Below are 15,200 nucleotides of genomic sequence, written 5' to 3'. Positions count from 1 at the left end.
GCAAACAACTTAACATGACGTTTATGAGGGTTGCCTAATTAAACCTAGTGTAACGTAGTTACAAGTATCCTGTCTTGCATTTGATTTTGGATATCTGAATTGGGGAACTGATTGGAGACAAATTCCTCCTCCCTATTGTGATTAAGAGTATGGAAATAATAGCCTCCTTGACCTCTGAAGGTTTACTGCCAACACTACCATCACTTTCATGAACATCTGAGGGCCACTGGTGAGACCAAAAGGGAGCATTGAGAACTGAAAATACAACTCTCCCACTATGAACCGAAGTTAGCACCAATGGGCCACTGGCTGGGAATGTGGAAATAGGCGTCCTGAAAGTCTACAACCACCATTCAGTCTCCAGGGTTGAAGGCAAAGAAGAACTGTGTCAGAGTGATCATTTTGAATTTCTCCTTTTGGAGGAAGAAATTGAGGGGGCGAAGGTCTAGAATAGACAGAAGACCTCCTTTCTTCTTTTGTATCAGAAAGTAGCAGGAATAACCAGCATGTCCTACAGCTGGTGCTGGCACCCTCTCAATTGATCCTTTGGCCAAAAGAGCTTGTGATTCCTGCAGCAAAATGTAGAGATGCTCTTCCATCAGTTTTTGGGGAGGCTGTGGAAGTTGCAGCAGTGACGAAAGGAACGGTATGTGTAGCCTTTGCCAGCAATTTGAAGGACCACTTGCTAGTCCAGATAGAATCTGTGGATTCTATCTTACACTGGGTGGCTGTGACCATGTCAGGGTACACTAAAGGAGCTTTGCAGGTGGGGCTGTGGGCAGTGGGTTTATGGTGGACTGGGCGGTACGCTGACCTTGGCCATGGGGTCAGTGGTCACCATGAATTCTCCAGAGAAACTGCTGGGTTTCCTGTTGAAGTGGTATAGATTTGCGGATAGGGAATGCCTCTACTGATGCCAAGAAAGGAATGTTGGAATTGTTGCTGTCGAGGCTGAGCGGAAAGACACAGACCGAGCAGTAGTCTACTCTCTTTAAATTGTTCAAGGGTCAAGTCAGCCTTATCTCCCGAACAAGCAAGTCCCATTGAACAGCATGTCCATTAGAGAGGACTGAATGTCACCCAAGAACCAAGTGGATCATAGCTATCCATGGTGGCGAATGGCGGCACTAGTGCCCATGGCAAGCCCAACTGCATTGATTGGTGTCCAAGCCACAACTAATTGTGAACTAGGATGCATCACAACCACACTGGATGGTCTGTGAGAGGCCAGGGCGGAGGTCTTTTGGGACACCGTAGAGGAGTTGTGCCACTGAATCCCAAAGGGCACAAGTATAACACTTCAACTTCTTATGCTTACGTGAAAATTTGGAGTGCAGCAAAAACTGGCCTTGAGAGCAGCTCTGTTGATGCTGGGGGCATGCTTTCGACTTGGAGCAGTCCCGGTGGTGCGTTGTCTTGTGCTTGGCGACGTAAAACTTCTCATTGTGTTTCCCGACAGCTACCAGATTTAATGATGCACAGTCCCCACAGGTCTTCAAGTTGTGAGTCGACACCATACCCAAACCTGGTGGGAATCTCTCACAGATATATGTTTGCAACAGTCCATACAGGGTTTAAAACCTCGCGTCTTAGGTGGTGACATCGCTTGCACATTGTGGAAAATTTGAAGACATAGCTGACAAAAAGAAGTTGATGAGAGACGCTCTGGATCCATGTCTAGAGGTGCAGAAAGAAAGGAACTGACATCAGCGCATGGGAGTAGCACTTTTATTTGCCTCTGCACATCCCTTCTGAAACAGAACGGCGTTAGTGTAGAGCTGCAAGGCACCACCTTCCAGCACGCAGAGATACTACAAAGAAACAAAAAAAAATCCATTCCAGTCTGATGCCTGGGGAATATTCACAGGGTGAATAATCTGCAGCTAGAAGTCTTTTTAGTTAAATGCATATCAGAGATTAGTCTAAAAAAAAAAAAAACTCCTAGATGTTTTCTGGGTGATTGTGCTGTCATCAATTTTAGGAATCGCGCAGTTGTGCTGTACATTCTTGTACTTTGAGAAATTCATACATAAGCTCACACTTTCACATCATCCATTACCAAGTCAGAACCATTCCTCTGCTCTGGCTGGCCTGGAGTAATATGACTGACAAACTATTCATCCATCTCCATGGTGCATGGTTCTGAGCAAGCCCCTGCTTCCAGCACTTGTGGTTCTTATACGTTTCTCTTCGGCGGTAACTCATGATGAGTTTTAGCTGAGTGCTTTCTTGTAATATTGAAGGCTTAGTCTCAAAGCCAAGTAAGGTAAGCAGCACTCCTCTAATTAAAGAATACCATGGTATTTTATTATGAGAAATTTGAGCAATGAACAATATTTTTGTGTCATGCCATTTCTGCTAGTCTGTCTCCATCAGAGAGAGTGTGAGTGTGTGTGTTGAATAAGTTACTTATCTTCCCTAACACATTATCTGTTAGAGACTATCTAGCTGTATATTCCTTACCTTTGAATTTCCATGGCGTCAAGCTGGATCCGGAAACTTTCACTTGAGGAATACCCCTTGCGCGCGCCGTTGGGTGGCTCCATTTAGCTCTGCAAGACAACATATATGGGTTGGTTATGGCGTCGCGGTCTCCTATATAGGGGCAACCCTGGCGCACGGACGCTCGTACTTTTTTTTTTTCCATGCCAGAAGAGTAGAGTCACGAAGTAACTGACGTAAACATGTGGAGACTAGACCCCTGAAAAAGGGAATAACCCCAGCCCTAACAAAATCAGTCCCCAAAGCGGGTAGGAATGGGTGGGCTTGTAAGGAATATGCAGCTAGATAGATTCTACCCGATCACACACTACCAAAGGTAAGTAACTTGTTCATCTAATCGAGACTTCTATCTGCAGATTCCTTACCTTTAAATTGGATACCCAGGCCATACTCTCCTGGCGGTGGGTTGCGGAACAATTGCTCCTACTAGGAAGTCCTGCAGGGCCAAACGGGCAAAATGACCATACCCGCGTACCAGATTGTCCAGGGGTATTGCTTGGCAAACATATGACAGATGCCAACATTGCTGCCTGACAGATGTCCAGGACTGGAACACCCAGTGCCAAGGCTGTAGTCACAGCCCTTACCCTGGTGGAATGGGCCCTTTATTCCTCAGGGTGCTGCTTCTTCAGCATAACAGATCTTAATGCAGAGAATGACCCAGCGAGAGATGGTCATTCTTTGCACTGCCTGCCCCTGTTGCTCTTTTGTGAAGTCAAGGTAGAACTACAACGCTCTTTTTGGGTCCAGATGGTGGAGAGTCTCCTCTTCCTTAGAGGGATGCGGGGGAGCAAAGAAGGTGGGCAGCATGATAGACTGACCCAGATGGAATGGGGTCACCACCTGCGGAAAAAATGGAGCGCAGGTTTGAATCACCACTTTGTCTGGAAAATACATCATCTAGGGAGGCGTACAAGATAGCGCCTGCAACTCACTCACCCTCTGGGCAGATGTTATCACCACAAAAAAAGCACTCTTGATCATAAGCAGTCAGAGGCTATAAGGAGCATACGTAAGAAAAGTGAGGACCAAACGATGGTCTCACGGCGGCATAGCAAAGGACCGGGGAGGAAACAAGTGAGCCAGCTCCTTCTACAGAGCAGAGCAGAATGATAACCCTTAATAGTATCCAAAGCAGAGCCCTGCTTTGGGTAGGGGTCAGAACGGATAGAAGAACAGTGGGAAGAGGAGCAGAAAGAGGGTCAATAGACCTTTCTGTACAGTATAATACAAACTTCTGCCCATGGCAGGTATATACCATCTTAGCGGAGGGCGCCTGGCTGCCAAAATAATGTTGCATACTTCCGGAGGAAGGTCAAAAGCCCTCACCTGCGACAAAAGATCTTCCCAAAGGGGCTGCACGATCAAAGGATTGATGCTCATTTTCAGGAGCTCTGGATACCAGAGTCTTCTTGCCACAAGAATGACTTGGGTCCAGTCGTTCCTGATCTTCTCCAGAACTCTGGGCAGGAGTGGTATGGGTGGAAAGGCATACAAAAGGCCTAAGCTCAACTTGCGACAAAAGACGTAGTGGAGCGATAGCCACCTTGAAAACTCGACTACACAGTATTGCTGATACTGCACATTCTCTTCAGAGGTGAGCAGATCTAACCAAGGATCTTCCCACTGCTGGACGAGACCTTGCGCCACCTCCGACTGGAGATGCCATTTGTGATCCGCTGGCCATCGACGACTGAGGTCGTATGTCCTGGCGTTCAGAGAACCTGCCAGGTGTTGAACCACCAGGGTTATGCCCTGCTGTTCCAGCCATGTCCAGAGCCGCAGGGCCTCTTGACAAAGATTCCATGATCGCGCCCTGCTTGCTGCAGTTCCACATGGCAGTGGTGTTGTCCATGAACACCTGCACTAACTTCTTCTTGACATAGGGAAGACATTTCTTTAATGACAACCTAATCGCTCGAAGCTCCAACAAATTGATGTGGAGCCCCGACTCCACCAAAGACCATTTTCTCCTTATCTCTACCTCTCCAAGATGGCCGCCCCATCCCAGAAGTGACGCATCTGTCACAACTGTGAGATCTGGCTGTGGAAGGGAGAGGCGTCTGCCGTTGACCCAATTGCGGATCGTCAACGCCCACTGCAAATCTCTTGCAGTTCCTTCTGCGATCTGGACCACATCGGTGAGATTTCCCCAATGCTGTGCCCACTGGAATTTTAGGTCTCACTGCAGAGCCCACATACGCCACCTGGCATGCTTTACCAACAGGATGCAGGTGGCCATGAGGCCCAATAGCCTCAGAGTCATTCTCACCGAAATACAGGATAGAGGCTGAAACATTGGAATCATAACCTGAATATCCTGGACTCGCTGCTAGGGGGGATAAGCCCGAAACCGCACTGTGTCCAGAACAGTCCCAATGAAAGGGAGATTCTGAGAAGGAATCAGGTGTGACTTTGGCATGTTTATATAGAACCCTCAGCAAATGCAGGAGGTTCGCCATAGTCTGAAGGTGGAAGAAGACAGCCTGGGGCGAGAATGGCAGTCGTTGAAGTAGGGGGGAAGACTGACACACCTAACCTGCACAGATGAGCGGCGACCCTGCCATCACATTGGTGAACACCCGAGGGGCACTGGTAAGGCCGAATGGCGCATGGTAAACAGAGTGCTTGTGGCCTACCTTGAAATGCAGGTAACGCCTTTGGCCCAGCAGGATGGGGATGGGAAAATACACATCCTGCAAGTCCACTGCCACCATCCAGTCTTCTTGGTCCAGGGCAGACAAGACCTGAGCTAAAGTAAGCATCTTGAACTTCTTCTTGAGATAGAGATTGATGGTCCGAAAATCAAAAATGAGCCGCACCCCTTTGTTCTTTTTTGGATTCAGAAAGTGGCATGAATAACAGCCACTCCCTACTTCTGAATCCAAGACCCGTTCTAGAGCTCCCATGGCCAAGAGAGCTCTAAATTCTTCTTGGAGCAATTTTAAATGATCCTCTGCCAGCCATTCTTGATTTGGCAAAAAGAGAGGAGGCAAAGAATAGCCCTCCTGAATGATCTGCAAGACCCGCTTGTACGACATTATGGACCTCCAGTGGGGGAGATGATGGATTCTCCCAACTGGATTGGCGGGGTCTTGCAGAGTCAGACTAGGAGTGGTTAGAGGCTGCGGCTGCCAAGGGCAGGGTGGCCGACGACTTCTAGCTTTCATTCCTTTGACGGAATGAACCACGTCCACGTCCCTGCACAACTTGGGAAGTCTGGCCAGGATGGTGGATGGGATAGGGCAGGGATAGGACTGACAGAGCTGGTACACCCTTCCGTTGCCACAAGAGGAGCGAAAGCTAGACTGGCCATGAGATGTGAAAGAGAGGCTCAAGGAGTCCTTGAACCTCACTAGGGCAGAGTCTGCCTTCTCCCCAGAAAGAGGGGATTCATCAAACGGCATGTCCATCAAGTTTGCCTGGATATCGCCTTAGGAGCCCGTTGTTTTAAGCCAGCCATGGTACCGCAAGACCACAGTCGATGCCCAGTGAATAAGTCATGTCAAGACCACACCTTATGGTAAATTTTGAAGCATCTCTCCCGTCCTTTGGGCAGCACTTGTGCAACCGTCTCCCAAAGGAAGTGGGAGAACCGGCTCAATAAGCATGCAGTATTCACCGACCACAATGCCGTACAGAAAGAAGACAACATCTTCCCAAGTGATTCCAGCCTCTTGTATTCCCTATCCGGAGGGTCGGAAGAGAACACACCTTAGGAGGTCGAAGCCTGCACCACCAAGCTTTCAGGAGTGGAGTGGTTGGCTGGGGAACTTTGGGTCCCCCGGAGACGGGCTATGGTGGCGAGCAAATGTCCTATGACATGAGTTCCCACGAGCCTAGAAGGACATCAGTTACTGCCTCATTGAAAGGCAAAAGGGGTTCAGTGGTGGAAGCCCCAGGCTTAACCACTTCATCATGAGATTAGTCCTGACCTGCATAGAGGGTAACACTAGTCCAAGCACCTCTGCTGCTCTCTTGACCACCATAGCATAAGGTGCCCTCTCCTCCGTAGCCATGGTTGGTGCAGAGAGCATGCCAGTGTCCGGGGAAGTGTCCAGTTCACTGGCCTCCCCAAGTTCCCCACACTAGTCCATCTGCTCTGCATAAACATCCTGGTGTTCTAAAGGTCCCTCCCAATCCTCTTCTAAGCCTAAAACATCAAAATGTTTGGCCGACAACATAAAACCCCTGGGTTCTATCAGCGTCGGAATCGGTATGGAGCGATGCAGTTCGGACTCCGTGTTGTCAGGGATAAGGATGGGGCTGGAACCGCCAGTGGCAGCGCCAAGGTCACCGACTTCGGGTCCAACGTCGGGGAAGGTCGAGTTTGCATGACCGGCAAGGTCCCGAATCCCTGAGGCCCCACTAGCGCTGTGGCTGGAGCAGACGGCGTCGAATCCGATGGGGCCCCTTCCGACCCCAAAGGCCACAAGGGCTCACCAATATAAAAGGGTGGACAACGAGGAGGAGGGTGGGTCAGTGAGTAATCCAGAGGCAGATACTGTATCCACCAGAAAAAGCTTTACTGAAGGTAAGTGACTTGTTCTTCTGATGGATTCTTCACCTTATGAACAGAATCCCACATCAGTCCAACCCCCGGAGAAAGGTGTTCACCCTTCTATACCAAAAAATCTTGTAAAACAGAGTGCGAAAAATGGCCATCCCTCCTCACCTCGGAATCTAAGCAGTAATGCTTCTCGAAAGTGTGGAGGGAGGCCCAAATTGCGGCCTTACAGATGTCCAAAACAGAAACATGCCTGGACAAGGCAGAAGTAGACAATTTAGCCCTGGTGGAATGAGCTCTAATGCCTACAGAAGGCAACTTACCAGCCAGGGAGTAGCATATCTTGATGCACTAGATGATCCATCTGGATAAAGAGTGCTTGTGTACTGCCTTGCCCTTCATACAACCACCATATCCAACAAAGAGCTGATCATCTTGAAGGAAGTCATTCGTTCTATCCAAATAGAAACTAATCGCCTTCTTTGGATCCAAACGATGAAATCACTCCTCCTCATTGGATGGGTGAGGGGGGAGGATAAAAAGTAGGGAGGGTGACGGACTGACCTAGATGGAAGGGAGCTACCACCTTAGGCAGAAAAGCAGCCCTGGTCCTGAGAACCATCTTTTCAGCATGTATGGTCAGAAAAGGAGGCTTTGAACTCAAAGCTTGGAGCTCACTTACCCTCCTGGTCGAAGTGTTAGCCACTAGAAAGATCGTTATAAATGTCAGAAGTCTCAAAGGACAACTATGCATAGGTTCGAATGTGGAACCCATTAAAAAAGTTAACACCAGATTTAAATCCCACCGGGGCATAGTAAAAGGAGTGGGCGGAAACATGTTAGTAAGCCCCTTAATGAACCTTAAGACTATTGGAGACTTAAAAAGAGGAGGCTGACCTGGCCAACAAAGAAATGCCGACAAATATCCTTTAACAGTAGCCACAGCAAAACCCTGCTGAGTCAAATAAAGTGAAAAACAAAGAACATCAGAAAGATGTGCTTTCAAAGGATCAATAGATTTCTCTCCACACCATCTAATACATTTCGACCACCTGTAGGAGTAGATAGACTTGGTGTAGTGTCGCCTGGCCGATAAAATAACATCCACCACGTCAGGCGGGAGAGAAAAAGAATTCAGGTTGCTCCGTTCAATCTCCAGGCATGAAGATGCAGGCTCTGGAGGTGGGGGTGTAGAACCTGCCCCTCCATCTGAGAGAGGAGGTCTGCCCTGAGAGGGAGTTGGAGCGGAGGATGTGACAAGAGGTGAAGAAGGTCCTTCTTGGACAATCTGGGGCGATCAATATAACTTGGGCCCGGTCTTGGCAAATCTTCCTCAGAACCCAAGGAATCAAGGATATGGGAGGAAACGCGTAAAGGAGTTGTGAGCTTCAACTCAACTGAAATGAGCCCCCGAACGCTCCCTGCCTCGGAAACTGGAAACTGGAGACTGCAGAATGACAGGCAGGGCACGTTCGAGTGGCAAACAGGTCCACCTGAGGAGTTCCCCACGTCTGGAAGATGTGTCGAACGACCTCCGGATGAAGCCTCCACTTGGGGTCGGTGGAGAACTGCCGATTGAGACTGTCCGCATGTACATTCAACACTCTGGCCAGATGATTTGCCATCAAGCAAATTTGATGGTCTGAGCCCAGGACCAGAGCCGCAACACCTCTCTGCAGAGACGGTATGACCCTACTCCTCCCTGCTTGTTGACGTACCACATCGCGGCAGTGTTGTCCGTCAGGACTTGAATCGACTGACCGCAAAGGGAAGGAAGAAAGGCCTTGAGCACCAAACATATCTCCCACAATTCAAGATGGTTGATGTGAAGCAACCTTTCGTCTGGAGACCAAAGACCCTTGATCTCTAGATAAGCACCCCACCCTAGGGTAGAGGCATCCCTTATCACTGTGGCCACCGATGGAGGAAGAATTCACCAGCAAAGACACCACTGGAGAGCCCTCATGTGCCAGCGTGCATGGTTGACCAACAGGATGCAGGAAGGAAACAGACAGAGCAGGCGAAGAACCTTCAGAACTGGAACAACCGCTCCATTGTAAAATAGAGGAATCATTTCCTGAATGTCGAGAATCCTTTGCGGAGGCAGGAAAGTTCAACACTCAGTGGTATCCAGTACTGCCCCTATGAACAGGTCACAATGTGAAGGCACCAGGTAAGACCTGGGTACATTTATCTAAAAACCCAATTTGTACAAAAGCTGGATTACCTATAGATGACGACGCACCATCTCTGGAGTCTCTGCCTTCAAAAGCCAGTCGTCCAGGTAGGGGAAAACTGAGATCCCCGAACTCCTGAGATGGGCAGCCACCACTGCCATCACTATGGTGAAGACTCAAGGTGCAGTAGTAAAACCAAACAGAAGGACCGCAAATTGGTAATGTCACGACCCAACCATAAAACGGAGATACATCCTGTGCGACTTCAGGATTGGGATGTGAAAATACACATCCTGTAAGTCAATAGACACCATCCATCCTCTTGTTGCAGTGCCTGAAGAACCTGCGCTAGGGTGAGCATCTTGAATCTTTCCTGCTTGAGAACCAGATTCAAGATTCTGAGGTCCAGGATAGGACGTAACCTGCCATCCTTCTTGGGAATCAGGAAATACCGGGAGTAGCAACCCTGACCCCTCTCCTGCTCCGGAACCACCTCTATCACACCTTTCTGTAACACGGTAAGAACCTCCTTCTCAAGGATACGTAAATGATCCTCCTTGTAAAACCCCTGGCAAGGAGGGTAAGGAGGATAGAATTCCCTGAAGGGAAAGGCGTACCAATTTTCTACAGGATCTAAAACCCAAAGGTCCGAAGTGATTAATTTCCAATCTTGTAGAAAATGGGTAAGCAAGGCCTACCACGGGACCTACATCATCCATTTCCTGCATTATCAGGTTGGGGATGTAGAGGAAGAGGGTTGACGTCTGGCTCCACGAAGGCAATCTCTGCCTTTACCCCTGTAGCATGAGTTACTTACCTTCGGTAACCATGTATCTGGTAGAGACTATTCTAGCCGCAGATTCCTTCATGTAGCATTATCCCCAGGCATGAGACTGGATCCGAAAACGTTTTGCCACAGCATCCCTGCGTGCCGGGGGCGGGCGGCATCACGCGACTCCGCCCAGGCCTCGTCCGTGTACGTGACATCAGCAAGGTCACATAAGCCCCACCCCGGCGCACATAAGTCAGTTTTCTTCTGAGAACTTTTCCGCACCACAACCCGGAGCCACCAGACAAAAAACTGACTGTGGGAGCATGGGAACAGTGTGCGAAAGAGTATATAAAAAAGAAAAAAGAGGAAGACACCATAAGGAACAGTGCAAAACTGCAGTGTCCAAGGGCAGGGACAGAAGGAAGGACAGAGCAGAGCCCTGAGCAGCCACCCAGCCAGTACATAGACACCCTCCCCCCTTCCCCCGGAGACAGGGACCTGCGTAAAAGTCATGACACATGTATCAGGCCTACAACCCTCACTCCGAAACAAGAAAGGGGAGCCAGTCCCAACAGGCAGGAACCACCAAACTCCAAGCCACCCAGCATAGAGGGCAACCACCCCCCAAGGGACAAGGGTAAGGCACGACCAGAGGACCACAACCCAGTGGTTAGCAGAGGGGACAAGACCCCTAGCAGCAAGAGGAAGGGGGGAGGGCAGAGACTGAAGGCAAACTGCCCCCAACCTGGAGCAGCCAGAGCAGCGGGGCACAGGAGCACCACAACCCCACCTTCCAAAGAATCAAAGAGGAATGAACAGCAACAAGACGGAGCCACCGTCAAGAGCAAGAGAAAGTACTCACAGGAGACATAGCCCCCCACCGGGAGGCGAGTACCGAAGACCAGCCCAGGGGTCCTCACAGAACGGGGAGGAAGGGCGGGCCATGAAGGAATCTGCGACTAGAATCGTCTCTACCAGATACATCGTTACCAAAGGTAAGTAACTCGTACATCTGATAGAGACTACTAGCCACAGATTCCTTCACGTAGAATAGATACCCTAGCATTACCCATGGGGAATGCCTTAAGAAAGTCTTAGAGAAAGACGAAACACGTGTCGGCAAACCGTGTGCTGGGAGTTTTTTACATTTTTCATTGACAAATAAAGGATTAGTGAAACAACAAGAAGACTGACCTATCTGGATCTTTGTTCACTGGATTAGTGTTACTGACTTTTTTCTTCTCATTGTCATTAGAGGGTGTTATTGATACCCGAGGAAGTGGTAATTAGAGCTAAGACTAAATAGAAACTGAATGGTGTGCTTAAAATAGCCCTAATTTTGTGTGTATAATAGGGTATATTAAGTCCCAAGACATGGGAACCCCTCTTTGGAAGAACTTCCGCAGCAGAGGAAAAAACTAAAAAGTCACGGGAAAAAAACATCCCCGCGAAAGGCTTGACAAGCAGCCCAAAGAAAAACCGAAGGCCTAATCTGCGGGCCAAGTCTGTGTAAAAACTCCAGCAAAAACACACAGTCAACAAGGGGCTGACCATCAGCCAACAATGCCAAAGTCCCAGCAAGGAGGACTCATTGGCCAGAAAACAGAAGCTACAGCAAGGGCAACCAGCCCCAGAAGGTCCAGAACCAGTTCAACTCAGCAGTCACTGAGGAGGAGGATGAGGAGGAGGATAAGGCAGAGGAGGAGGACGAAGCCCTGCCAGGAACCGTTGGATGGCGGAGTCAGCTGCGGCATTAAAAGGCAGCCATCAAACAGAAGATCAATGAGCCGCTCCCGAATATTCTCAGGGAACACGCAGTCCCGAAGCCAATCATGGCAACGGAGGGTGACTGAGGAAGCCATGACCCGGCTCAGCACCTCCGAGATGTCCAGAGTGGAGAATAAATGCCGCCAGCTCCCGGGCCATCCAACACATGATGCCGTAAATTCACCTGAACAGTCGAGGCGAACATGTTACGCCCCCAAGAGTCCAGCCAGCGGGCTTCCGGGAAAGCGGAGTCAACATGTCGGCAGGGATGGAAAAACTATCCGCAAAAGTGGACTAGCAGCAGAGGGGTGGAGGGAAAGACACGCCGGGTCACACGGCGCCGGAAGGTGCCGGTGTGGAGACACCGGATCCCCTGAGGCGGGACGCCTCCAAGCCCTCTTCAGGAAAGAAAGGAGCGAACCCTCAAAGGGAAGCAAGATCTTCCTCCCACGAGAGCCCTGGTGGAGAACCTCCAAGAGATGGTCCTCTGGGAAATAAGCAATCTGGTCATCCATGCGCAGAATGCCCCCAGCCGTGGACACTGTGTGAGCAAAGGCCATAGCCGCCTCTGTAGGGCCCGCAGTGGAGAAAGCAGCTCCTCCATGGGCGATGGCTGCAAACTAAGGCAGCTGCCCCCGAAGCCAAGCGGGATGGGCAAAAGCCAGATCTGGCAGTCAGCAAGAACCGAAGAATGGGGAACCTGCCAGTCCTCAGACGAACACCTCGGCCTCAGAAATGGCCGGGAGCCACCTGTCGATGCCGCTGGTGAAAAAGAAACCACACGGTGGCCAATCTCCGGGGAGGACGACACCAATATGCAGCCAGCCTCCGGAGAAGAGGGAGTGTCCAAAGACGAATCCACAGCACGACCTCTGTGTGGAGCCATAGAGTCTGCCGCCTGAGGCTGTCAACACCATCCGGCGCCGAGGGAGACGCGGGATAGGGCGCCTCAAAGTCACACCGCACCAGGGACCGGAGGGGAGCCAGAGCCGAACTGGCCAAGGGGGCGGCGCTGGAACAACGCGACTCGACCCCTGCCGAGGCAGCCGCCTGCGTGGAGGAGTGACACAAAGCCGAAGGACCCATGCAGCGGCGCCAGGGACGATTCAAACTCCTACTGACCCTTCGACAAGGCAGCCACCTGCGGGGAGGGCGAGAGGGGCCTGGAGAGAGACAAGGGGTCCCCACCCAGCCTTGACCCAGAGCGGGATGAGGAGAGGTCACCGACCCATGTGGCGCCGCCCGGAGCAGCAGGTGCTGGCACCGTGGCGGAGTCAGCTCAGCCATGGACTAGGCTCTCGCATGCCCATAGGGCCGAGCGGGGCTCGGGGATGCGACCCGAGCCCCGGCGACCTTCCGCGACACAACAGGGACTCCCGCGGGAGTTTGCAGCAAGGCAGAGGTGCTGTCGTCCGAAGGAGGGACCCAGAGGTTCCGCACCCCAACAGCACCGCAACCTCCAAGCCTGGATCCAAGCCAGTCGGTGCCGGAGCCGCCGGCACCGCGGAGGGCCCCGTGCAAGGCAAGGGATCCGCTGACGCCCCAGGAGGGCATGGAGGAGAGACTAGCAAGGCCTGCAAAGCCGCAGCGTATGTCTCCATCTGGACTCTCGACGCCCCATCACAGGAAACGGTGGATAGGACGACACACAGGGCCGCATCACCCGCAGAGAGCCCACGCCCCCGGCAGGCAAGATACCAGCCCCCGGGGACAAACAGTGACACTTACCCACCGGGGAGCGACACTCACGTGACACCGGAGAAGGGCGAGGACGACGATCGCAGCTGTATCTGAAGCCGTCCGCCAAGGCTGATCGAGGAGAGGAAGTCGACCTGGAGAGACGCACCGAGAGTGGTTTCATACGGCGCTCCCGCCGCGACTTCAACTGTTAAGACGCCTCACAATCAGTGGTGCCGTGATCCTCCCCTAAACACCACATACAAATGAGGTGAGGGTCCGTCGCCAACATAAGACGCGCACATGACGTGCAAGTCTTGAAGCCCAAAGGCATTCGCACACTGTTCCACCAAAAGAAGATGACAATGATGAGAAAAAAGAGCCCCAAACAGGTCCGTAGCAACCATAACCGGCGCCGATCAAATCTGAGAAGCTTCACGGGATGGAGCTGGGGACTGACCATACAGTGTCAACATCCTCAGTGCCGGAAAAGACCAGGACACCATCGCTGGCATGAACAGCATTAAAGCAGTAAAGGGCCTGAAGATACTGGTGAGGTACACCCAAATTATATGCCAAAGGACCCATGGGACCCAAAGGTGCGCCAGAGGGGTACGAGGCCCTGGTGAACACACCATACATTGTATTTTAAAAATGCGAGGGATCAGAACCCGGCGTCAGCAACTGAGATTAAGAAGCCAGATCCGGATCCGACCGAGGTACCTCTGGAGTCAGAGCTGCTGGAGCCACAGGTGGAACAGCCGGAGCCGAAGGAACCTCATCATCAGCCGGATTCGTTGGTGAGAATCTTGGCGTCGTCGCCTGCTCTGGAGTCCCATTATAGGAAGGAGATTGAGCTGGAGTCACCTGAGGAGACACTGAAGATGAAGGGGAAACCAAGTCCTTTTCTCGACATCGAGGAGCAGGAGAAGGCGACCGACACCACAGATTTCAAAGAACGGCGTCGAGAAGCAGGTCTCCTCTTCTTCTTATGCTTCTTCTAGGAGTCGTGCAACGTCAAAGACCTGGACTTTGACCTTTTACGACCCCTTTTTTCTTTTCTTGCCTTGGCCCTGTAAAGCTTGGCTTCTCGCTCCTTCAGCGCCTTTGGATTCATCTTCCTGCACGAAGAGCATCCCTCGATGCCATGGTCTGAAGATAAACACCAAAGGCAATCCTCATGTGGGTCAGTAATTGACGTATGTTTACCGCATTCTCTGCAGGGCTTAAAACCTGACTTACTCAGAGCAGACATGACAAAAAAGGAAGAGATAAAATCGAAAATACAAAGTATCCAAACGAAGTATGGAGAGTCCCAGTAAAAACCGTTAGCGTCGACAGCGCGGAAAAAAGGGAACTGACATCACGCCGATGTGGTCTTCTTATGGCTCCGGTGACATAATGCGGAGCGGCGTATGGAGCCACGACGCTGTGATGACTTCGTCGGCGTGGAGAGCTAGGAAAAATGTACACGGAATGCTGGTGCAGGTGATATTCATAAGGTGAGGAATCCACAGGCAGATGTATCCATCAGAAAATCTTTTATCTGAGCGGGGTCGCTCCGGCTCCCGGAAAGGGACGGAGGCCCGAAGCTGACTATGGCTCCACAGAACCATGCCTAGAGTGTCTGTGCGCCTTACCTCGTTTGTCAACGAACAACAGTTGAGGCGAAGATGAAGGCCGCTTGGACTACTTCTTGTGCCTCTTCCCATTGTCCAGATGACCTTGAGTGGGACGAAGAGGACTTGGGGCTCTGGAAGATGTCCGGAGACCATCTCTTCTTCGATCGGGACGGGGA

The sequence above is a fragment of the Lissotriton helveticus genome, chromosome 4_1 (genome assembly GCF_964261635.1).
Source record: "Lissotriton helveticus chromosome 4_1, aLisHel1.1, whole genome shotgun sequence".
Lineage (NCBI taxonomy): Eukaryota > Metazoa > Chordata > Amphibia > Caudata > Salamandridae > Lissotriton > Lissotriton helveticus.
Note: the sequence above shows the minus strand (reverse complement) of the source record.